Consider the following 23,746-nt stretch of genomic DNA (forward strand, 5'->3'; position numbering starts at 1 on the left):
CTTGGTGTTTTATCCTGCAGGACCACACGCTCCCTCCCTGGCCGCTTTTCAGCTCCTCCTAGATTCCGACTAGTACATCCTAGGTAACAGTACTGTGTTAATCCTTACCTTGTGAGCAGCCTCCTTACCTAGGGAGGGAAGAAGCTCGTGTTCAGCTTTCAATGAAAGCAATAGCATTGTGTAATTGATATTTCAGGATGCTAATGGTGATTTGATTTTTATGTCTTCCCCTCTGTAGCTCCAACTCCTGGCTTTCAGGATGAAAACAGCCAGGCTTTGAGAGGAAAAAAAAAACAAAAAAAAAGATAACTTCTCCCACACCACCACCCCTGAGTTTCTCTGCTGATTACTAACCTCCAAGCGCGGGGGTGGCTCTGAAACACGGCTGTTCCGGCTCTGCCCTCCAGGTGGCAGCGGTGCCACACCGCAGAGGCTCCAATCCCCTCGTCCCCGACTTCAAGTGTTAATGCAATTGACCAATCAGTGCTAAGATGATGGGAGGTAATTGGGTAATTGTATTTTACTGATCACAAGCAGAGAAAGGGAAAGGAAAAAGGGAAAGAAAGAGGGGCAGAGGGAAGGGGACCGCAGTCCGAAAGGAGATTTGGGGAGCGGGGACGCAAACCTTCGGGACGTGGCATTGGCTTAGAGAAAGGAGCTGCCGCCCGCCCTGGGAGCGCATTTAATATCGGAGGGAAAAGAGGGGAGAGAGGATCGGGCGGGGGAGGCAGAGAGTTCCAGCCGAAGTGGATGGAAGGGGACTGGGGTTTATGCCGCGCTGGGAGCCGCGAGCCGGGGCGATGGCGCTAAGGACCGCGCGGAGCAGCTGCGCTCCCGGTAACGCATCTCTTGGCGGAGGACTAGCCGGCGTCGGGAAGGTCTGCGAGAAGAGGGACCAACTTGTGGCTCCAAAATGTACCCGACGCAGCTGGAAATGAGATCAGAGCTGCAGTTTCATTCGAGAAGGATGAGAGGAGCCAGCGACTAAGGATTTTTTTTTTTTTTAACCGCCTTCGTTCCATTTTCTATCCTCTTTCCTTATTATTTTTTTCACTTGCCTCACACCCCCGTGGAGCCCCTCGCTTCGCCCTCCTTATTTGAAATAAAAGCCCAATCTGAACTTCTTTCGTCGCGGCGCCCCTGGATTCGCAGCCCGCTGATGGATGAGAAGGGGACCCGGTGGCTGGCAGGGGCCACCGGCGAGGGACAGCGTCACGCGTCTCCCCCGTGATCCCAGCCCTGACCGTGGAGTTCTGCTACACCTGGAGAATCTGGACCGGGTGCCGGGGGTGGGGGCGGGGACAGAGGAAGCGCAAGCCACCCTGAGCTTTTAAAAAAAGAAGAAGAAAACGAAGTAGCTGGGGGAAGGAATGGGTTTCTTCTTGACAGCTGACGGAGCCTTGAAATTTTCCTCCACTACCTCCGCCCCTACCCCCGCCCCCGCCCCCCGCACTCCATTTAACGTGAGATTATGAAATTGCAGAGGCGGTGGAGGGAAGGAGACAGGATATAACAGAGAGTTTGGAGGGAGAGGGGAAGGTGGCTGGCCGGGTGGCTGAAATCAAAAATCCAATTGCGCACTGGGTTGTGATGAGAAATCTAATCAGATCTTTGGAGAAGGGGCCGGCCGGAAGGGTGGCGAGTGGGGGGAGTTGAGCCCCAAATTCTTCTTCGAGGTGGGGGTTGGGGAGAGGAATCGGCGATGTAAAACGAGACTTTTTTTTTTTGGTGGCGGTGGCGGTTGGGTGCGTTGCAAAAATGAAGGATGCGGGACGCAGCTATCTCTTGGAACCGAACGCAGTGGATAAACTGATTGTGCAAGAGAGAAGGAAGAATGAAGCTTTTTCTTGTGAGACCTGGATCTTAACACACATGTGTATATGTGCACACAGGGAGCATTGAAAAATGAAATAAACCAGTGTCAGACCCGCGGGGGTTGATGTATTCTGACATAAATAATTAACCATAAAAACAGCGATCCCCCCTCCCCAAAAGGATGATTGGAAATGGAGAACCGTGGATTCACAAACAAAAGTATGTGCTTTTTTTTTTTTTTTCTATAAAGGAGAAAGTAAGCCAAGGAGATATTTTTGGAATGAAAAGTTTGGGGCTTTTTTAGGAAAGTAAAGACTTGATATGGTGGTGTTTTCTTTTTGAATTTCCCACAAGAGGAGAGGGAATTAATAATACATCTGCAAAGAAATTTCGGAGAAGAAAAGTTGACCGCGGCAGAATGAGGCATTGATTGGGGGAGAGAAGCCAGCAGAGGACAGTTGGATTTGTGCCTATGTTGACTAAAATTGACGGATAATTGCAGTTGGATTTTTCTTCATCAACCTCGTTTCTCCCCCCACCCCCGCCTTTTTTTTTTCTTTTTGGTGTCAAGATCATGCGTTTTTCCGCTTGTTCTTAACCACCTGGATATCCATCTGGATGTTGCTGTGATCAGTCTGAAATACAGTGAGTGAACCTTTTTTTTCTTATGTATTGGTGAAGAAAATGGCCATGAATTTAGCATCCCTGATTCCTTTATCCCTTCACCCCCTGAGTGTGATTTCTAAAGACCTGGCTGTGGGAGGCCAGAAAATAGGGAGAAGGTGGCCCACACGATTGCTCCATTGGGCTGCTGGGCTGCGATCACTGATAAGCTGGTTTGCTACAATGATGCAGGTTGTCTGCAACCCAGGCAAACGCCTTTGCAAATGTTCATCAGGAAAAAAAAAATTTTTCCCCAGGAAAGCCGCTGCAGTGTGGGGTGCCTTGTGCTGTGTGATTGACACTCAAGAATGCGTTTAAGTTGCCTGGCAGCTCCAGAGTTAGATTCACAGATGTTTAGCCATTGGAAATCGAAGGGACCCAATTTAAATTTCATTATCCAACCTGACATCGCAGATCAACAGAATGTATTAACACAAAAATATGATAATAAACCCAGCAGATGAAGGATGGCTTCTGTCCGGTGGTGGGTGGGTGGGTGGAGGGAGGGGGGGTAGGATGGGGGAGGAAGTGATGGAGAGCAGCGGCTGGCTGGCTGCACATCTCTCTTGCACACACAAGCTGGAAGGTACCTAGATGCTCCCCAGTGCTAGGAATGAGAGGATCACCCCCTTCAACCCCACCCCCTTCTAACCACTTCTGTGAGTAACAGAGAGGCTGTCCATGAAGGTGCCTGGGGACAGTTAGTTGCCTTCAGTTTTGCCAGAAACCTTCCCAACATGATCAGGTAAGGGCTCTTTTTAAGAAAGAGGCAGAAATCTAGTGTCCTGTGGCAACTTAGATAAAGGTCTGAGGGTTGAGCATCACTGCTTCTCCTCTGCCAGCTTTGTCTTGGGGGAAAGAGGCCACTGAAGGAAATTTTTTAAAAAGGTTGAAAAGGCTTAGAGAGCCTGAGGGTCTGAAAGATCTCCCTTTTCATCTCTTCCGTCCCCCATCGCTGCCAGGGTCAGAGAGCTGGCTTTTCTTTAGTTTTATTTTATAACAGAACTCTGCCTGTCAGTCTTCTGGTATTTCTCTCCAGGGCCTTCTATTGGAATCATAGACTCACATAACTTTAGAACCAGAAGACTCCTCAGAGATTTCATGCCAATAAAAAAGGAAACTGAGGCCTGGAAAAGCCATAACTCTTTGGTGAATGGCCAGATCATAGGAAACAGGTGACTCCCACAAGAGCTGATGAAAGTCAGTTTAGGATCCAAACTGGACAGGAACCAGTCATACTTGGAAGGAATGACTTCTCTCCCCAAAGCTACCATGTTTATCTAGAAGGGTCAAGGAAGGTACTTATCCTGAGAGCTTGCAGTAAACTCCTGACATTCCAGACCTCAAAGGTAGTCCATCTCTAGTGTTCATATCTTTTCTTAAGTCTTTTTTTTTTTTTAGTTAATAGAAGAACTCAGATAACCCTCCCCTTAATACTATTTAAAAGATAAAAAAAAATGATCCATGTTGCTGGCATATCCTAAAAGAGATGAAAGGCAGCAGTCTTCTGGGTCCTTTTTGGTGTTGGGCACATTTATTCCAGTGAGTGGTGGTCCCTGGAGAGTCATTAAACAACTGTGGAGTTAGATTTATATTAGAGAATGATAATGGAAACCAGAAACTCCCTGCTAAAAGCCTCTGAGTCTGTTCTTTCACTCACATCATCTATTCTTATCCTTTTCATTACCCCTAACTAAACTAGCCTACAGCTGAGCACTTCTCTAATTTATTTTTCTGGGCACATGTTTCCAATTGGGACACAGCTCAGGCACTACATTTACTGACCCATGAAAATAATCTTACAGGACTGTGTTTGTCCCCCCACCCCCCTGAGATCCCTGTAGGCTTCTGCATATCTTATTCTTTGCAGATATTTTTTCATGTTTATTTTGTTTTTATGTGACCACTGTTAAGTCATCAGTGGTGGTCATAGATTGACACCAGTTTTGTCAAGTTCCTACTCAGTTGCAACTTAGCACCACTGATAAAAAAGAAAAAAGGACAAGCAAAAAGTGTACTCTGAGGATTTTTGCTGCGTAGCTCAGCTCTGGGATTCACATGGGAAACCCAGCCATGCAATCAGCCAATCAGGAAAGGGGATTTTTCTATCTTCCTTTCTTTCTTTCTTCCTTTCTGTCTGTCATTTTATCTTTCTTTCTTTCCTCCCTCCCTGCCTTCTTTCTTTTTTTCTCTCCTTCTTTATTGACTTCAAAATTTCTTCATTGCTCCTCTGATTCAACGTGCATCCCTCCCCTTCACATTTTCACCCCCTCTCCACATTTACACCCACATGCAAACTTTACTGAGAAAGAGGGGGAAGGGGACGGGGGATAGAGAGAGAAAATATGAATGTGTTTAACATCGTGGGCTGGAATGTGTCCTCCCACCCACCTCCGCTTGAAGCTGTTCTTCAAATCTGGAGATGATGGAACATCTAAGGATGTCATCCTTTTTCAGGCTGGTGAATCACGTCACCAGTACAACATTTCAGGACATGCATTGCCCAGACTGGGGTTTAGTTCCTTTGGTTTGGCAATCAGAGTTGGCTCTGTATTTTAGGCAACTTGCTCATGGACTGATGAAAGAACTGTGGCCAACTGTAGATCTGGAAACTTAGTTCATGAGCTTCTTTCAGGACTGAAGTTGGTACCCTCTGAGTGACATTTGTGAGCAGGGTAACTGTATACTGGAATTTGTTGAAGACCACAGGCCCCAAAGCTGCCAAGTTTTGCAGGGCTTCAAGTTACCTTCTCAAATGCCTTCCTCCTCTAACAGCTATGAGCTTCAGGCAATACCTTTAATTTCCCTGGCCTTCAGTGTTCTCAACTGTGGGATGGGAATAATATTAACAAATTGGACTTCAACAAATTAGAACGGTCGTGTGAATTTAAAGTAATGGTATGCAAAGCCCCAGCCTAATAGGCTCTCTAAGGAGAGCTGTTTGTTATGGTTGTTCTCGGATTAATTTGGATTAACTTCCCAGGAATGAATACAGGCTGGCCAAGCACTTTACAAGTTCTGATGGCTACACTTAAGAACCAGCAAATGTGCAACTTACCCTACAGTAGTTGCCAGATTCTTCTTTTGAGGTCTTATGAGGAGAGAGTTTTTGTGATATATCATTTTAGATATGAAATATTGCTTCAAGCTGGAAATTGAAAATCAAGATTTTCTTAGAAAAATAAGTCTCAGCCAAAGTAATACTTAAATGAGATTTTAGGGGAAAATATTGCTATTCTTGTGTTCTATGTTCTTTTGGTCTAAAAGTTGCAGAAGATAGTTATATATTAATGGTATAATTTTGGCTACATATTACATTACCTGGATGTGGAATGCACAAAGTAAAGGCAGATTTCTTGGCAATCATATGATTAATTTAGATGGTTTAAAATTACATTACTAATATTAAGATACCCAAATCCACAATTTGGATTCACGGTCTTCCTAGTTGTAATGAATCCCCTATGTTAGTTATATATCTTCATTTTGTGAAAGGATAAAGACTCACTAGACTCTATGGGATCAAGATTTCATGTGGACATATGTGTCTTATTGTTTGCACATGCAAATCTTCCAACACCAACTCGCCAGTAGTTTTCTGAGACTGTCAGTCAGGGTCACAGTTTATAATTTCATTCTCTACATCAGCAGCCAAAAGTTCTGTCCATTTCCTCAATATGCTTCTGGAAACCTGTTCTCCCTCTGAGGGAAAAAGAATCCTACTATTTTAATTATTAGTATTCTTGATGTCTCATCTGCGGATAAAACAGTCAGGCTGAGGAGCTGCCCGTTGGATGTTTGCACTGCTTCTTTTCAATTAGGAAAGCAATTTGAATTCTATGTTAGCTTTGGAAAAGCATCCCCAAGTTAACTATTTTCACTGATCTTAAAAAGAGCTGGAAATCATTTGTGAACGTTCTTACCATTTTGCTAATTTTACTTTTTGGTGTGCTTCTTAAAGGTGACTGAGAAATTGAGTAAACTCAAACTCCAGCATCTTGATTTGAATACTCAGGTTTCCACTGGGTCCCATGTGTTATGTGAGCCATTAACCTCTCTGAGCCTGTTTGCTTGTCTGTAAAAGAGAGGTAAAAACAACAACCTCTTGGGGCTGACTGATATGAAGATGGAATCAGGCTGTCATATGCCATGCACAGCGTGTTCAAAAAATGCACATTTAAATTGAGCATCACTGATTTTACTTTAGGTAGCACACAGTTTGCAAAAAACAGATAGGATCTTGTTTGAGGGAAGCTGTTCATATAAATTCTTGTTGATATAGATTAAAAAATGAAAAATTTATAGACAAGGTTAGAGTAACACAAATAGATTTAACTGTTTTTGGTAAGGTCCTAGACTTTCAAAACATATTTGGAAATGCTTTAGTGAATGCTGTTTCTTTAAGAAAGATTATGAATTGTGGAAAATGTACTGTCTGTCCTTGTAAACTTTAGATTGACAAGTATTTTATAATATAGGCATACAAAATAATAGCTTATAAACAGTGTGTTAGAAGATGCTTCCAAGGGATCAAGAGTCTATTGCATGTTTCTTCAAAATGATTTCTCTGGAGAAATGTCAATTTGGCAGTTGAAACTTGATTGGGCAGGTCTTGTGGCAGAAACAGTTTGCTTGTAACGCTCTCTGAGGGTAAGGATTTTACCTGTTCTTTGGTGTGTCCTTAGCACCTCAGAAGAGTGCCTGACAACTGGCGTGCCTGCAGTAGATATTCCTTGAATGTCTAATTGAACTTAATTAAGAGAATCACCTCCAAAGAACTCAAATGCAGGTGTATACACATAAGAAGCCTGGTCTTTAGGAATCTGTGGAAGCTTAATGAAAATACCAGTGAGCGTAATGGCTCTGTCTATGTGTCTTGTGATACCTGCACACACACAGAGAGATTTTAAGCACCCTTTGAGTGGCTTCTTTCTGTTGGAAAAGCTGAGATCTGAAAGCTCTGTGATAGAGTGTACTTTTCTTAATCTTAGTGCTGTCAATAATGGACTGTTAACGGTTGATAAAATCACCTCATCTCTCTTAGGTTGGCCTTATATTCTTTCCTGTTAAGTAATGGTTAAAAACTAAGAATCTCTCAAACACTAAGACTTTAGGATTTTGAATTCATAACTGACTACCAAGAAATTCAAGACTCCTAGGAGTTGAAAACATATAAAATCTCTGATCCCAGCTTGTCAAAACGTGGAGAACAGCATTGTATTCTGTGAGAAAGGCAGAATTTGTGCCACAATGACAGATATGTAGAGTAAAAAGGTAAAGAAAGCATCTGGAGCGTGTGAAGGGGAAATAGAATAAACTTGGAGTAGGCAAACACTGGATCTCAAATAGTTTTCACTCCTTGTTAGCTGGAGGATCCTAAGTAGGAAAGTTAACCTTGCTATGTCTCAGTTTTGTTCAACCATAAAAATGGAGATCATTTTTCTGGCATTTATTTTGGGAGCACTAATTAAGATGTCTAAATGTTTGGCACATGATGAGTACACAGTAAATGCTAGTGCACTTTCTTTCTTCTTGTTGAATTCTTTGCTTATTTTCCACAGAAAAGGGAACATTTAACCGAAAGTCTGTGAGTGTTTCGCTTTACATTTACTGAGTATGTAAATAAGGATCTTTTGCAACTTTGCTCTCAAAGTGGATAATGTTATTTTTGATAATGTTTTCCAATGTCAGATTCATAGTGAAGTTTAAAAATAATGAACAACTTATGTAAGATTAACAAACTTATTTCAACTTAGGCATAAGCCGATGACAGCTTTTTATGCTTGTGGGTGCTTTCAATACTCATGAGGTTATGGGTGTAATTTTATAATTATGATAGTAACTACCATTTATTGAGCATTTGATATGTACTAGGCACTATGGTGATAATATAACATATTTTTCTCCAAAGTTCTCACTTAGGGAACTGAAACATAAAGAAGATAAGTAATTGGTCTAAGGTTATCCAACAACTAAGTGATAAAGCTGGAGGTAGGAGCTCCATCTTTCAGGACTTTAGAAACAGGATCAGAATCAGTAAAAGCAAACATGTTGCCCTGGTAACAAATAAGCATGACAGCTCACTGTCCTCTATCCTGATACTCAAACTGAATATCTTAATTGGGACTCAGATATCTGTAGTTTTCCTGTTTGCTGAAACAAAGGTTGCAATCAGATGTTAGATTATGAATACCTTGCATCTATCTTTTGGTCAGTCTGTTTTTAATATCCAAGTGTGCCCCTACCTGAGAAAGAGATAACTTTTAAGAAAGACTTGGAGAAAAATTGTCCTAACTCACTCAACACAACTACTGGTCAGACTTTGTTGCAAAATGCTGTGAGATCATCTGGAAATTCATGATCGTATGGAAAATAAGGTCAATTCTAATAATAAGTTCAGAGTTTTGTTAATGGCATCCTACAAATCTGGTGGACTCCTGTTTGTGGGCAAGCCCACCTCCCCATCACCTGATCTCAGTCCTTGTGATGTTTGAGCTCTGTAGCACTTAGTACCATTGGTGCCACTGGCTTTCTGAAACTCTTCCTGTGGGGTTGATCTGCCATTTTCTATCACCTCCTTTATTCATTTCACTTTATCCTCCTCCTGTCCTCCTGCTGTCTCCTGAAACGTGGAAAGCCTCTTCTATGAATCAGTTATATTCCCAGTCTCTTTGCATCTCTGAGATGTTTGCTGGTCTTGTTTGGAGAGATGATACTCAAATCTTTGGCCTCAACCACCTTGCATAATCTGACAAGTCCTAAATCTCCAGGGCCAGCAAGATCTCACTTTCTTACCTGGTCTTCTGTAGGCCTCACAAACCTAATACACTTACTGTACTTGATTACTTTATCTCCATACTCTAAGCCATGCAGCCCGCGCCTCCCTGCCCAGCCCCCGCTTGCTAGTGGCGGGTGCAGGCGTCTGCACTGCTTCTCCACTTGGGGAGTTACCGCTGGGCTCCTAATCTGTGGGTTTTAATTGTTTATTTATTTTTCCTCCCTGTTATGTTGCCCTCTGTGCTTCCAAGGCTCAGCACAGATTCAGCAATGAGGGTGTTTCCTGGTGTTTGTAAACTTTTCTCTTTTTAAGACTTCCTTCCCGGGACTCCCTTTTTTGTCTCTTTTTTTGTCTTTTATATTTTTTCCTACCTCCTTTCGAAGACAATGGGCTGCTTTTCTGGGTGCCTGATGTTGTCTGCAGGCATTCAGAAGTTATTTTATGGAATTTACTCTGCGTTTAAATGTTCTTTTGATGAATTTGTGGGGGAGAAAGTGGTCTCCCCGTCCTATTCCTCCGCCATCTTGTATACATAAATCTGCTTTATCTCCAGAAGCCTATATATTTTCAGTTTCATATCAATATCTCTTTAACCACTAATCAAATTATTCATCCATTTACTCACTGTCTCAAACTTAGCTTTTCTATCCCTCAGTCCAGTGTTTATTGTTTCTTTCCTAGATACCTTCTTAACTAATCTTTCTGATGCTAACTCTTCTTCAATATGGTCCATCATTCATATTTCCTTCAGAGGGACCTTACTAAGAAATAAAGCTGAGCATTCCTTCCTCTATATTCTATGAATATAGAATAAGATTCAGATTCTTCTCCTAATGATACACACTCTGACCAGCCTGTTTATTCCTCTCGTCTGTCTGCCATTCCAGAGGTGCATGCATGTATGCCCAGTCATGTCCGACTCTTTATGACCCCATGGACTGTAGCCTGCTAGGCTCCTCTCCATGGAATTATCCAGGCAAGAATATTGGAGTGGGTTGCCATTTCCTACTCCAGGGAATCTTCCTGACCCAGGGATCAAACCTGCATCTTGTGTCTCCTGTATTTGCAGGTGGATTCTTTACCACCATACGACCTGGTCTCCCCGCCATACTGAATGTTTTATTTCTCTGGAGATATCCCAGGCGAGTTTTTGGCTCCAACTTTGTGAAAGCTACTCCGTTTGCCTGGGATCTACTCTTCACAGGTCAAATTTCAGTGCCAGTTACTTCCTCTGGGAAAATCTTTCCCAGCTCTCCTAGACCCTCTTGTCTCTGTTACACCAGCATTTTGTTCACAGAGCTGTGGTAGCTCTGATTACTCTTATATCAATGTCTACTTGGCTGAAACCTGCTAGATTGTGACTTCTTTTAGGAAAAGAACCTCATCTTACCTGCTTATCCTCTCCCACATCTAGTTAATTTAGTGCACAGGAGTATTCAAATGTATTTTGGTAGAGCCATCGAAGGAGTGGACTGATCTAACACATCCTTTGGGTGAAGAGCTTCCTTGAATTCAGTCTATGGTGCAGGCCATTATTTTCCCAATATTTTCCCCACTAAGATCAACTTTTTATTCTTTTTCCTCTAGGGATCCATATTTCAAAACTTAACTTTTCCCAATAAATGCATTGCAACTTGTTCCTCCACTTTCCTAATTACAGACATATGCATGCCCATCACCATTCTTGTAATGTGCTGATTGAACATTGTGACCTTGAGTTGATATAAACTGAGCCAAAAGATGTTTTGCAAAAGACTGTATGCCATTATAGGAATACATGCATGATTTCTAATTGGCTTTTTGAAATATTGATAAGAGTTGTCTTTGAGGCTTCCAGTCTTTAAAATAGTTCTGGAAATATATTTTGGTGCTAATCTTATGCTCTAATTTAGAGCTGCTAATAGGCTTAGTGCAAGTTTGGCAATGCATGCTCCTTAATGGCATTGTTTGCAAAGAATATTGTTCCTAAAAGTGAAGGCCTGACTTGGAGCTGGGCATCACAGGAGCTGCACAGTTGTATAAAGGGGACCTTCTTAGTTAGCAATGACTATTGGAAAGAACCATGACTTTTAATTTTGGGTCATGCCCAAATAAGGGCTTATGCAATGGGAGAATAAAAAAAGATATTCTCCTTACTAAAAGTGTCTGGATTAAAACTTTGGTGAGCTGCAGTCACTTTTTGCAGCTCACATGCAAATACCTGGTTTTATGGAGCCAGATATATATTCACAGGAGATGCTCTGGTTTCATGCTTTAGAAGGAGTCTTCCTCCTTTCTTTCATAAGAAACAGCAGAAGACACTGAAGTTAAGTGAAAATGCTAAATGGTAAGACCCATTTAATTACGGTTTAATTTTGTTCTTCAATCTTTGAATACAAATGTCTTGAATATGTTGAATTGGAACATATGCTTTTCTTTCAGTATATTTTCCATGTTTTTCTTCTAGTTTTAGATGTTTTCTTCCCCGTTTAGGGGCTGCTATTATTATCTCTCATAATACTAATAGTACTCACTTATAATAGCCATAGAAAATGAGAAAGCAAGTGCAGCATTGGCTCCACTAAATAATAGCAAATGCATACTTACTTCTGCCAAAGTGCAAACCTCTAAGACAACCCTGTTTGCTTGGGAAGGGTCTATGTGTTTTATTCCATCAATTTTCACCAAGTCAGTGGAGGGAATATAAGAGAATCTAGCCAACAAATATATATATAATTTGTTGATAAGATAGGTATCAGGGATGGTGGTTAAGTTTCATAGATTAAAAAAGAGTACTTATTTTTTTTTCTCTAAGGATGATTGCTACTGCCCTCTAATTATTAAAATCATCTGTAATTGTAGATGTGGTCCTGTCTAGAACAAATCATTTGATTTATTTGCAATGTTTTAATAAATATCCTATGGTCCATATAGTTTTTTTTTTTTTTTTTTTTTGAGCCTAGGAATCATAGTATTAAGGAACTCATTCTCAAGACAATAGCTTGGTTTTCTTTAACCATTGACTTGATAATGATGTTGGAAAGTTCAGTAACTAAAAGTTTCATTTTTTAAGGTGCATAGCATTTGAAAATGTAACAATTGTGCTTCTCTAGGATAGTTTAAGATTGAATGTGAGCCGATCTCAGAATGTGCTGATTTATACAACCTCAGGGGAAGGAGGGAGAGAAAGGGAGGGAGGGAGGAAAGGAGGGAGGTACACAGAGAGAGAGAGATCGCTCTGTTCTGAGCCTGGCTGTTGTAACCTGAGCGGAGAGAAGTCTGAGTATAGTTAGTGGATCTCTAGAGAGAAGCAGGTCCCTGGACAGGGATCAGAGCCTGGGTGTGGTGAATGAATTCAAATGCATTATGGGGAGTGACTGGGGGACTGTGATTTCTTCTAACTGAAAAGGCAGAAAGTCAGGAGCCATCCTAAAAGAGTTAAGGTCTACACAGTGCTGTTCAGGAAGGCAAGAATGGAACTAGGAAGGCTTTTTCTGTATTGTTTGAACGTTGCCATGGCAATCGTTTCCAGCAGAAGTTACATGTTTTTCAGTTCCCCAAAGCAGCAAACAGGGTTTCCTTCTCCTTCTCATGCTCCCCCTCTCCTTCCCTACCTCCCTGAATGCTTAGCCCTTATCTTTCCATCCTTATTTCCCTTTTGTCTGTCTTTTCTTTCTTTTCTCACCTTCTCAACTCTTTCCTTATTAGCCACAAAAATATTCCAAGTCCAGGAGTCACTTTTAGGCAGAGAGTGAGTCAGACATAGAGCTTCCTCTCTGGCTTTCTGTATTCCCTCTTGTGTTTACCTATTAAAGACCTAATTAGATGGAAGCTGTGACTGGAAGCAGGGTTGGGGCTTTCCCTTGTTGGTAGGACACAAAACATATTATAAGGGTTGGTGTTGTGGTGATATGTTAATTGGATCGCTGCAGGCAAGTGCAGAGCAGCAGTCTCTGACAATTAGAAAGAACAATGACTTTCCTATGACAGAGCCCACTCTCTTAACTGGAGAAGGATTAGCATGCATTGCAGGTCTCAGGAAGGTTCCTGTAGACCCTGAGAGCTCTGCCTTGCAAGTGCCTCCTGCCTCTTTCAAGGAAGGCTGCTGCCTCTCCTTGAGCTGATTTTTACTGCCAAAGAAAGAGACGTGAGGGGACAGTGAGAGATCTGGTTTCGTGGGTGATGGGGGACCCGTTGCAGACCTGGGCCGGAGGATATATTGTGGGGACGTTCAGAAGAAATCTTTGCCTGCTGAATGCACGTGGCCAGTGAATTGTGAAATGGGTCTCATTAGAGCCTTTCATATCCCGGCATGTGCCAAAGTGCTTTGCCGGCACCGCGCCATCACTTCAGGCCCAACCCTGCTGCTGCTGGCTGCAGCCAAGAAGGGACAGAGGCTCTGTCTGTATTAAAGCTTTCAGTCCCATTCTTCTCTGTCTACTGTTCATTGTAAGGCGGCTCCGGGCCTTTCAGTGTGGGCCGGGATGAAGCACAACACGTCTAGGTGTTTGTAGAAAGGACACATGAAGGGTTTTGAGCATCACAGATAGGTTGGAGCAGCCAGTGGGTTCTGACACCCAGAGGTCCCCTCTCTTTTCCCTACAACTGGCATCAAAGTTGTCTCTAGACTTCCCGGCACAAATGCCCAGATACTCACCTGAAAGAGATGATGGGTATTTCAGGGCTAAATGAGTCATTAGCATTGTTGTTGTTGTTTAATTGCTAAGCTGTGTCTGACTCTTTGCGACCCCATGGACTGTAGCCTACCAGGCTCCTCTGTCCATGGAATTTCCCAGGCAAGAATATTGGAGTGGGTTGCCATTTCCTTCTCCAGAGGATCTTCCCATCTTATCAACCCAGAGATGGAACCTGTTTCTCCTGCACAGCAGGCAGATTCTTTACCACCAGGGAAGCCCTGAGTCATCAGAGACTTTGTATTGTTAAATAAAGAGGAACTTTTTGCTTTGGGGGGAGATTCATATACTAGAAATTTTAGAATCAAATTTTATCTCCCAAAGCATAGCCGCATTTGTTCTTGTTCAGTCACTAAGTCATGTCTGACTCTTTGTGATTGGATGGACTACAGCATATCAGGCTCCTCTGTCCTTCACCATCTCCTGGAGTTTGCTCAGATTCATGTCTACTGAGTCGGTGGTGCTATCTAACCATCTCATCCTCTGTTGCCCGCTTGTCCTTTTGCCTTCAATCTTTCCCATCATCAGGGGCTTTTCTAAGGCTCGGCTCTTCTAATCAGGTGGCCAAAGTATCGGAACTTCAGCTTAAGCATCAGTCCTTCCAGTGAATATTCATATTCAATAGCCCCATTGGTAGTAGCTGCCAAATGCTAAATGCTGTATTCCAGGTACTGTGCATGTTTCTTATTTAGACTGGCCAATGATTCTGTAAGATGGAAAGTTTGACAGCATAGACACAGGAGCCAGTTTGACTGGAGACCTGTCCCCGCTTAGATCTGTGGCTTTGGTCAATTTACTCACGGCTTTGAACCTCACATTCTCATGTGCAGCATGAGAATTAATATAGTACAAAGTTGTGGCGAATTATAATTGAAATAATGCATGTGAAGCTTTTAGCAGAATGCTTGCATGTAGAAAACACTCAAGCTATTATTTGTAAAAATGTAAGAGGTGTTTTCATACAACAATATTATGAAATAATCACTAGGTATGTGCCTCAAGGCAGAACAAAATTAAAAATAGTTAAGGGCAGATTGCTTAATGAAAAAAAGGAAAAATAATATTGGAAGATGAATTTATGAATTTGGAATGGTAAATTCCTGATATATTTGGTATAACTCTACAGTTTGAAAGAAGAATAGATAGGATAATTGAAATAGATTTTTGTTGCATTCATTCTAGATCAAAAGTTTAAATTCAACCATGTTAGAGTTTTCGTGTGAAACTGATGTCTTGTATCAGCTGTGATGTTTCACATTGGAAAAAACTAAAAGATCTAACTAGATTAAGCAAAAACAGAGAATTTACTGACATGCAATTGAAAAGGTCTGCAGTGCATGGAGTTCAGTTATGATTTGATCCAGATGTTAACAATGTCATGGGAATTCTTGCTCTATTTTCTCTATAATTCTCTTGGCTTAGTATTCTTACATGGACTATTTTCATCCTTAGGCTATTGGGTTTGCACTGCCTCATCCCTCCACCAAAAAAAGAAAAAAAAAAGATTCACACTCTTATCCCATTATTCCCAGAAAGCATCCTGAGATTAGACTAACTTAGGTCATATGCTCACCTGTGGACCAATCACGGCCTTGAAGGGAATGGAATTGAGGGTCAAATACATCCCTAGATGGAATTTAGAGGCTCTTGAGAGATAAGAGGAATTTGCAGCTGCAGAGATAATCACAAATAACCATAGGTCTAATGGTTCCAAAGGACTTCCCTGGTGGCTCAGATGATAAAGCATCTGCCTACAATGTGGGAGACCTGGGTTCAATCCCTGGGTCGGGAAGATCTCCTGGAGAAGGAAATGGCAACCTACTCCAGTATTCTTGCTTGGAAAATCCCATGGACGGAGGAACCTGGTAGGCTCCTCCGTCCATGGGGTCGCAAAGAGTCGGACACGACTGAGCGACTTCACTTTGACTTTCACAATGGTTGCAAGCAGGAAGGATGGGTTATTTTGTTTCACATTGTAACTTGCTACAAGGATTAATTTTGTTTCTACTTATCTGTAATGCTATGTTGTATATAGGTATTGAAGTTTTAATAACCAACTAAGAAGTTCTGTTCTTCCAGCAATCATATCACTTCATGGGAAATGGATGGGGAAACAGTGGAAACAGTGTCAGACTTTATCTTTTGGGGCTCCAAAATCACTGCAGATGGTGACTGCAGCCATGAAATTAAAAGACGCTTACTCCTTGGAAGGAAAATTATGACCAACCTAGACAGCATATTCAAAAGCAGAGACATTACCAACAAAGATCTGTTTAGTCAAGGCTATGGTTTTTCCAGTGATCATGTATGGATGCGAGAGTTGGACTGTGAAGAAAGCTGAGCGCCAAAGAATTGATGTTTTTAAACTGTGGTGTTGGAGAAGACTCTTGAGAGTCCCTTGGACTGCAAGGAGATCCAACCAGTCCATTCTAAAGGAGATCAGCCCTGGGTGTTCTTTGGAAGGAATGATGCTAAAGCTGAAACTCCAGTACTTTGGCTACCTCATGCGAAGAGTTGACTCACTGGAAAAGACTCTGATGCTGGGAGGGATTGGGGGCAGGAAGAGAAGGGGACGACAGAGGATGAGATGGCTGGATGGCATCACTGACTCGATGGACGTGAGTTTGAGTGAACTCCGGGAGATGGTGATAGACTGGGAGGCCTGGTGTGCTGTGATTCATGGGGTCGCAAAGAGTCAGACACGACTGAGCGACTGAAGTGAAACTGAAACTGAAGGAGTTCTATTCTTCCAGCAATCATCTGGCTCTAGTTATCAATTTTTCAGAGCAACAACTTCATCTGCATTCATGCTATTTTTGCATTGCTCCTCTCATCTCTTAGGAACAAGTGCTTGCTTTTGAAAGGGAATTTACAGGCTTTTTTGGAAGTGAGGAAACATAAGCAAAAACAAAAGAATCCTCTTCTCTTTATTGGTAGAGGTTTTAAATAATTTCAAATACCCAAACTCCTGGTCAATTGCACCAGCCATGGGTGTGCTTCTACCGAGCTTTGGTTTCACTGAATTTGCCACTGCAAAGATCTCAGCAGTCACGCCATCCTTTCCTAAATTCTCCATTCTGCCCACCCAGGGATGGTGACTCAGGTAATATGACACAGTATCCTTTGCTTCTTAATGGGTGAGTTAGAGGAAATAAGTGTCTGGGCTTCAAATACTGATATTTGTGGAGAAGTCCTGTTCAAAGCAGAGGACTGCTCAGAAGTTTCTAGGACTGGGAACAATCTCTTTTGTAGTCTTCACACTCTGAAGGGGACATATTAGTGCATAGTATAGGTACTATATTCATACTTATGCAATGACATGCTTCTGTCATGCAGTGATTTGAGACTCAAACCATGTTCATATGCTTCTCATAGAGAAAATTACTGGTGGAAGAGGCTGTGCCTAGAAAGTTAAAAGAAGATGGGCATTTTTGATTACCTGTTATATGGTAGTAGTAGTTTATTTTACATATTTTATCTCACAGTCTTACAAAATTTCAATAATAATAACAATAGTATCAGGAACCAATAATTTGTTGTTGCTGTTCAGTCACTCAGTTGTGTCCAGTTCCCCATGGACTGAAGTAAGCCAGGCTTCCCTGTCCTTTACCATCTGCTGGTGCTTGCTCAAACTCATGGCCAATCAGTCAGTGATACCATCCAACCATCTCATCCTCTGTCATCCTGTTCTCCTCCTGCCTTCAGTTTTTCTCAGCATCAGGGTCTTTTCTAATGAGTCAACACTTCCTATCAGGTGGCCGAAGTATTGGAGCATCAGTTTCAGCTTCAGCCCTTCCAAAGAATATACAGGATTGATTTCCTTTAGGATTGACTGGTTTGATCTCCTTGAAGTCCAAGGGACTCTCAAGAGTCTTCTCCAACACCACAGTTCTAAAGCATCCAATGGTTAAAAAGAAACCAATAATAGGGAACATTTATTGAGTAATTACTATGTGTAGGTACTATTCCATATGCTTTAGCTTTGTAACAACATTGAACCCACAGGCAAATAAGTGCATTTTTTAGTATGAAGAATGGAAAGTTTGGAGAGGCTTAATGACTTCCTCAAATCACAGAACTGATAAATAGCAGTTCTCTTTTGAACTTCGGGTCAAACCTGCAGTTTCTGTGCTTTGCTATGCTGCCTCTTACAGGAGATTACTTAACTAAAAACAAAAACAAAAAAATCTTAATTTTTTTTTTTTTTAAGATTCAAGAAACTGAAATGCCAAAGTAAGTCTTTCCTTTAACTTCATTTGCTTTTTATTTGTTCTGCCTTCCCCTCCCCTTCTTTTCTTAGGTAGTCTCCATTTTGACAATCCATTATAGTATTTTTCAGCCTCTAGTTTAACCCAGGGCAGCTGCCCCACCACAACTCTAGATGTAAGAGTAAAGCTTTACCTTCCCCATTTATGTTAAATATAACCGTTCGAGATCATCACACGCAAACCTAAGAGGTGTTTTAGGAGGGCTTCTTCTTTGTCATAGGTTGGGGAAAGTGAAGAAACCTTTCATCTCTCAATGGTCTACTGGCAACTGAACTTTCAATACCTCTGCAGATATTAGTGGTTGGCAGGCCCTCTTCCTCTAGATGCAGTGATACTAATAATCACAAGCTTGGCTGCATGAGGCTGTGCCGTGCATTTCTTTACTCAGCTGTAACCATCAGAAGACGTCTTCTTCCATAGATAGAAAAGGAACACTTGGCCCTTTCCTCAGTGGTTCCTAAGACTCTTTACTCTTCCCCACGAGGATGGTACGTGGGAGAGGCAGAAGGGGACATAGCTCTGAGACACTGTTTTTGCTGTCGTTCCCAAGAAGCTACCCAACAAAATTGCTATTCTCAGCTCATCTGGGCATCAGGCCAGATTGGAGGCAATGCCCCAAATCAGTTTTCTTACTCCTTCAGCATACCTCCCTTTCTTTTGCTTATGAGACAGACCCTGCAGGAACAGGGAAAGCAGGCACAACGCTCTATCATGGCAGGAGCTGGGGACACTAATGCTTGCTCACTTAGTGCCCGTGTACACACATACAGATGCACATACATGATCCCCAGAGCCTCACCTCCGTGTCCTGAATTCCTACCTGACTTCTGAAGGACCTTCTAGAGACATGTGTCATTTATTTTTCTCTAGGGCTCAAGATAAAAAGAGAAAGAACTATGTACGTGGTAATAGACTGTGGATTCTGGGCATGGTTTGACAGCTGAGAAATATTCTCCTGATTGCCTCCTATGTATTTGACCCAATATCTTCTGTTCAAAGAATATAAAGTGGTTTTAATATCAATTGTGGCTTCTTATCCCCCATTCTAAGGCCTTTTAAAAAACAAATGGAAGAGGCTTGGGCTAATCACTGTTTTATAATATCTGAACCACTGCTTCCTGTCCCTTGGGGCTGGCAAGACAGAGTCGGCTCTTATTTTACACTCTATGTAGAATATGCCCCTTTCCTAACCTAACTCAGGCTTTTAGCACTTATCAGGCCCAGATAACTATAATCATGTCCTGATTTAGCCTTCTCAGTCCTGTCTATCTTTATCACCAGTTGTTTATCTTCCAAAGGCACTGCTTCTGTGTCATTCTCCTACTAGTAAAGCCTCTCTTATGAAATAAGTGCTGGACCCCGAAACCTGGCATTTTGCCAGAGGGACTCTATTTCTCAACTCTTTCTCCTCTCAATTTCAGTTTGTATCTTGGCTATGGTATTCAGGTCAGTTCAGTTCAGTTGCTCAGTCATGTCTGACTCTTTGCCACTCCATGGACTGCAGCGTGCTAGGCTTCCCTAACCATCACCAACTCCTGGAGCTTGCTCAAACTCATGTCCATCGAGTCATTGATACCATCCAACCATTTCATCCTCTGTTGTCCCCTTATCCTCCTACCTTCAGTCTTTCCCAGCATCAGGGTCTTTTCCAATGAGTCAGTTCTTCACATTAGGTGGCCAAAATATTCGACCTTCAACTTCAGCATCAGCCCTTCCAATGAAAATTCAGGACTGATTTTCTTTAGGATTGACCGGTTGGGTCTCCTTAAGTCCAAGGGACTCTCAAGAGTCTTCTCCAACACCACAGTTCAAAAGCATAAATTTTTTGGAGCTCAGCTTTCTTTATGATCTAACTCTCAAATCCATATATTGCTACTGGAAAAAACAGTCTTGACTAGCTGGACCTTTGTTGGAAAAGTAATGTCTCTGCTTTGTAATATGCTATCTAGGTTGGTCATAGCTTTCTTCCAAGGAGTAAGAATCTTTTAATTTCATGACTGCAGTCACCATCTGCAGTGATTTTGGAGCCCAAGAAAATAAAGTCTGTCACTGTTTCCATTGTTTCCCCATCTATTTGCTATGAAGTTATGGGACTGGATGCAATGATCTTTGTTTCTTTAATGTTGAATTTTAAGCCAGGATTTTCACTGTCCTCTTTCATTTTCATCAAGAGGCTCTTTAGTTTCTCTTTGCTTTCTGCCATAAGGGTGGTGTCATCTGCATACCTGAGGTTATTAGTATTTCTCCCGGCAATGTTAATTCTAGCTTGAGTTTCATCCAGACTGGCATTTCACATGATGAACTCTGCATATAAGTTAAATAAGCAGGGTGACAATATACAGCCTTGATGTACTCCTTTCCCAATTTGGAACCAGTCCATTGTTCCATGTCTGGTTCTAACTTGCTTCTTGACCTGCACACAGATTTCTCAGGAGGCAGGTAAGGTGGTCTAATTTTTCCATCTGTTTAAGAATTTTCCACACTTTGTTGTGATCCACACAGTCAAAGGCTTTGGCACAGTCAATGAAGCAGAAGTAGATGTTTTTCTGGAACTCTCTTGCTCTTTCCATGATCCAGCAGATGTTGGCAGTTTGATCTCTGGTCCCTCTGGCCAGGGTGTACTGTTTTCATTCCCCATATCCTGCTCTGTATGGGTAATCATTCTGTGTTCCTACTATCTGTTTTCCCACCTAGACTGAATGCTCTCTGAGGTCAGTCCTTTGGCCGTCACTTTTGTGTCTTCACCTCAAGCCTTACCTATAAGACATGCTCAGTATATACTTTGCCATTGAAAAAAATTTTTTTTTCTCCTTTATAAGCTTCTAATTGGTGATCTAACAACATTTTAGAGAGCAGTGCTTTGTTTTTAATAGATTTTCTTTAATTTTCTTAATAAAGAGCCTCAAAGATTCTACTTGGGGACAGGCAACCTTTTCTATTAGAGGACCCCATCTGACAGTGTCTTTCTTTGACATAAGAGAAATTCTCTTTTGCCGAGCTTTCTGCGGGGTACCCTTAGAGAGCCATTGTTTGAAGAGCAGTAGATCAGAGCTTCAGGTTTCCTGTGGCTGTTTGCTTAGCAGGGATGTGAAGGTACAAAGTCAAAACAATGTGCTTCTGTGGGCAGAGACAGGCGTGTCTTCTGTGGAGGTCTACTAGCTTTCATTTTTCTGTAGTGTTCACACGATGATGGCTTTCCCAGGCTTAATCAAGGTCCACATTTATGATGTCATTTTTTCCCAGCTTCCTGTGCTATGAAAGTTACAAGGAGCATAACAAAGAAGTTTGACCATTTTACATCTCCTGGCCATATTTCCACATTATTCTTATACATGACATTGATTCCTGAGAATCCACCAAATGGGCAGGTGTGATGCTGAAGTTTGCAAGAACAAACGTGAAAGAGAAGCCGAATGCAGTGAGTTTCTCACAAAATTAAGTTGATATGATTTTAAAACTGACTTTTATTCTTTTTAAATTTCTTGTCATTTTATTAGGTTCCAAATGACATTTTCAAAGGTGAATGATTATGGTAATAAATGGTATTTAAAAAAAATATTCTGCTAATTTCATTATAGTTGGCAAGATAAGTTACTGTGTCTGTGTGGGTTCATTGGTTTGTGACAAATGACTCTTGTATCTGTCATTAACTTCAGTTAACTTCAATAGTTCAATAGTCTAGAACACTGCCATAAGATATAAACATTAGAGCCCTAGAAAAAACTTGGAGCAGGTGGTTCTGGGTAAAACAGGAAAGTGAGCCTATATCTCTGCAGCTTCCCCAACAGCATCTTGGTAATGGTCATTTCCCACTGCTGAATGCTGTTTTCAAGTAGAACTTTTTCCAGGACTGATGCTGCTACTCCCTGGCCTCAGGACTCCAAGCAAGTTTCCTGTTTGTATCCTTCAGTACCTGTAAAATGAGGAGCTGGATTTAGATGCTCTGTAGTATTCCTTTGAGCACTCTCTTTCTAGAGTCTAAGGCATTTCACAAAACTATTTGCAGGTAACAAGACTGCATTTGCCAGAGAGAATGGAAATGCCTTTCCCTTGTTCCTTTTCTCAGATATTCTGGCCAGCTTATTTCCTTTCTTTACATCTTCTTGCCCTTCTCTGTTGCTTTCTTTTTTTTTTTTTTTAATCATGCTTGTCAAATTTCTTTCTTTCTTCTCCTGTCTCTTTCTTGCCAAGTTCTTCTTCGCATTAGAGTTGCCTATTTTGCGTGTGTGGCAATTCTGCAGGGTAAGCACTTCATTTTAGACTTGCTTCCACTAATTAACTACAAAATTAAGTAGGTGAATTCATTGATTCAGCACTTGGTTTGCTGTTTATATTAACTCATTAAAAGGGAAGCCCTGGCTATGGCCAGAGGCTTGACGGGAATCTGTCCCTCCCCCTGAAATTTCCTTTGACTTCCCACACTAGATAGCAATCTCGCTGTTTCTCAGAAGTATTCATGCATCTGGGGAGCAGCCAAATGACCGAAGCAGCATCAGACAGGAATTCCATTCTTTGTGACTACAGCAACAATCCTTGCTTGTTCTTCTCCTTCTCTGTAAGCTTCCTGCTGTGCCTTCAGTTCTACTTTTGTTATGGGTACGTGTGTGCTCAGTCCTTCAGTCTTGTCTGACTCTGTGTGACCTCCTGGACTGTAGCTCGCCAGGCTCCTCTGTCCCTGGAATTCTCTAGGCAAGAATTCTGGAATGGTTTGCCATTTTGATATCTGGAGAATTTCATTTTGATGCCTACTGAGATTTCAGGCATGTCTATTCCATGTCAGATGCCCACCCAGCCACTGTCCACCTACCCCCAACCCCAAGAAGAAAGGAGGACTGCAGACCTGGTTGAAACGTTCACTGCGTTGCCATCAAAAAGAGCTCAAGTAAGAAGCTGTTAGGGTTCCATACCCTGCATTAGAACCGTCAACTGGTTTTCAGAAAAAGGAGTCACTTAAAATCTGGTTTTGTTTCTGTTTTCAACAATCAAATCGTGTGTCATTCTTTTGTGCTTTAGCCCATAATAACCACAAGTGAATAACAGTTACAGTGGTCATTTGTCACAGAATTGTATTTACCTTTTTGATTTGTGTAGGGATTCACAACTCCTTTCACATCCCAACAAATAAGGATCTAAATGAAAAAAAATATGTTTATGGTAAAATGGAATGGAACGTCGTGGTTTGTAATACAGTAGTTTCCACTGTAAAAGAAGGCTTTCTTGGAGCCCATCCAGACAGTTCAGTTACTTGTCTAAAACAAATGGACTAGAAGAATAATGTATTAAATAAATGTTCTTTGCTTTCCTATACCTTCTTTATCTCATGTGTCTGTTAGAAGTCCTGAACTGTGCTCTTGCCTTAAAACAGTTAACTTTATTTGTTCCATTTAGTATATTGTGTGCACTGGTTGTTAACATAAATTGACCTTAACTTTCTATTATAGCACAACCTCTGTTGTACACACCTTGACCGTGGTACTTATCACATTGTTTAGTAATTACATGTTTATTATCTATCTTCCCCACATAATTTTGAGTTTTTCCTGTGTAAG

General features: G+C 41.7%; 1 protein-coding gene across 7 annotated transcripts in view; it reads left to right on the forward strand.

Moving 5' to 3' along the window:
* Positions 1-23,746, forward strand: part of LRRC4C (leucine rich repeat containing 4C) — a 1,428,975-nt gene that overhangs the window by 1,238,315 nt on the left and 166,914 nt on the right. Inside the window, exons 1-2 of one of the 7 annotated variants that reach the window (XM_027562630.1) lie at positions 535-2,460; positions 21,441-21,615. The exons of 3 other annotated variants lie outside the window; for them this stretch is intronic. The gene's annotated coding sequence lies outside the window, so the exon portion shown is untranslated. Of the gene's footprint in view, positions 1-503; positions 2,461-21,440; positions 21,616-23,746 lie in introns of those variants that run through there. 3 more of the 7 variants (XM_027562628.1, XM_027562632.1, XM_027562633.1) reach the window with 3 other exon arrangements.

The sequence above is a fragment of the Bos indicus x Bos taurus genome, chromosome 15 (genome assembly GCF_003369695.1).
Source record: "Bos indicus x Bos taurus breed Angus x Brahman F1 hybrid chromosome 15, Bos_hybrid_MaternalHap_v2.0, whole genome shotgun sequence".
NCBI classification, from domain to species: domain Eukaryota; kingdom Metazoa; phylum Chordata; class Mammalia; order Artiodactyla; family Bovidae; genus Bos; species Bos indicus x Bos taurus.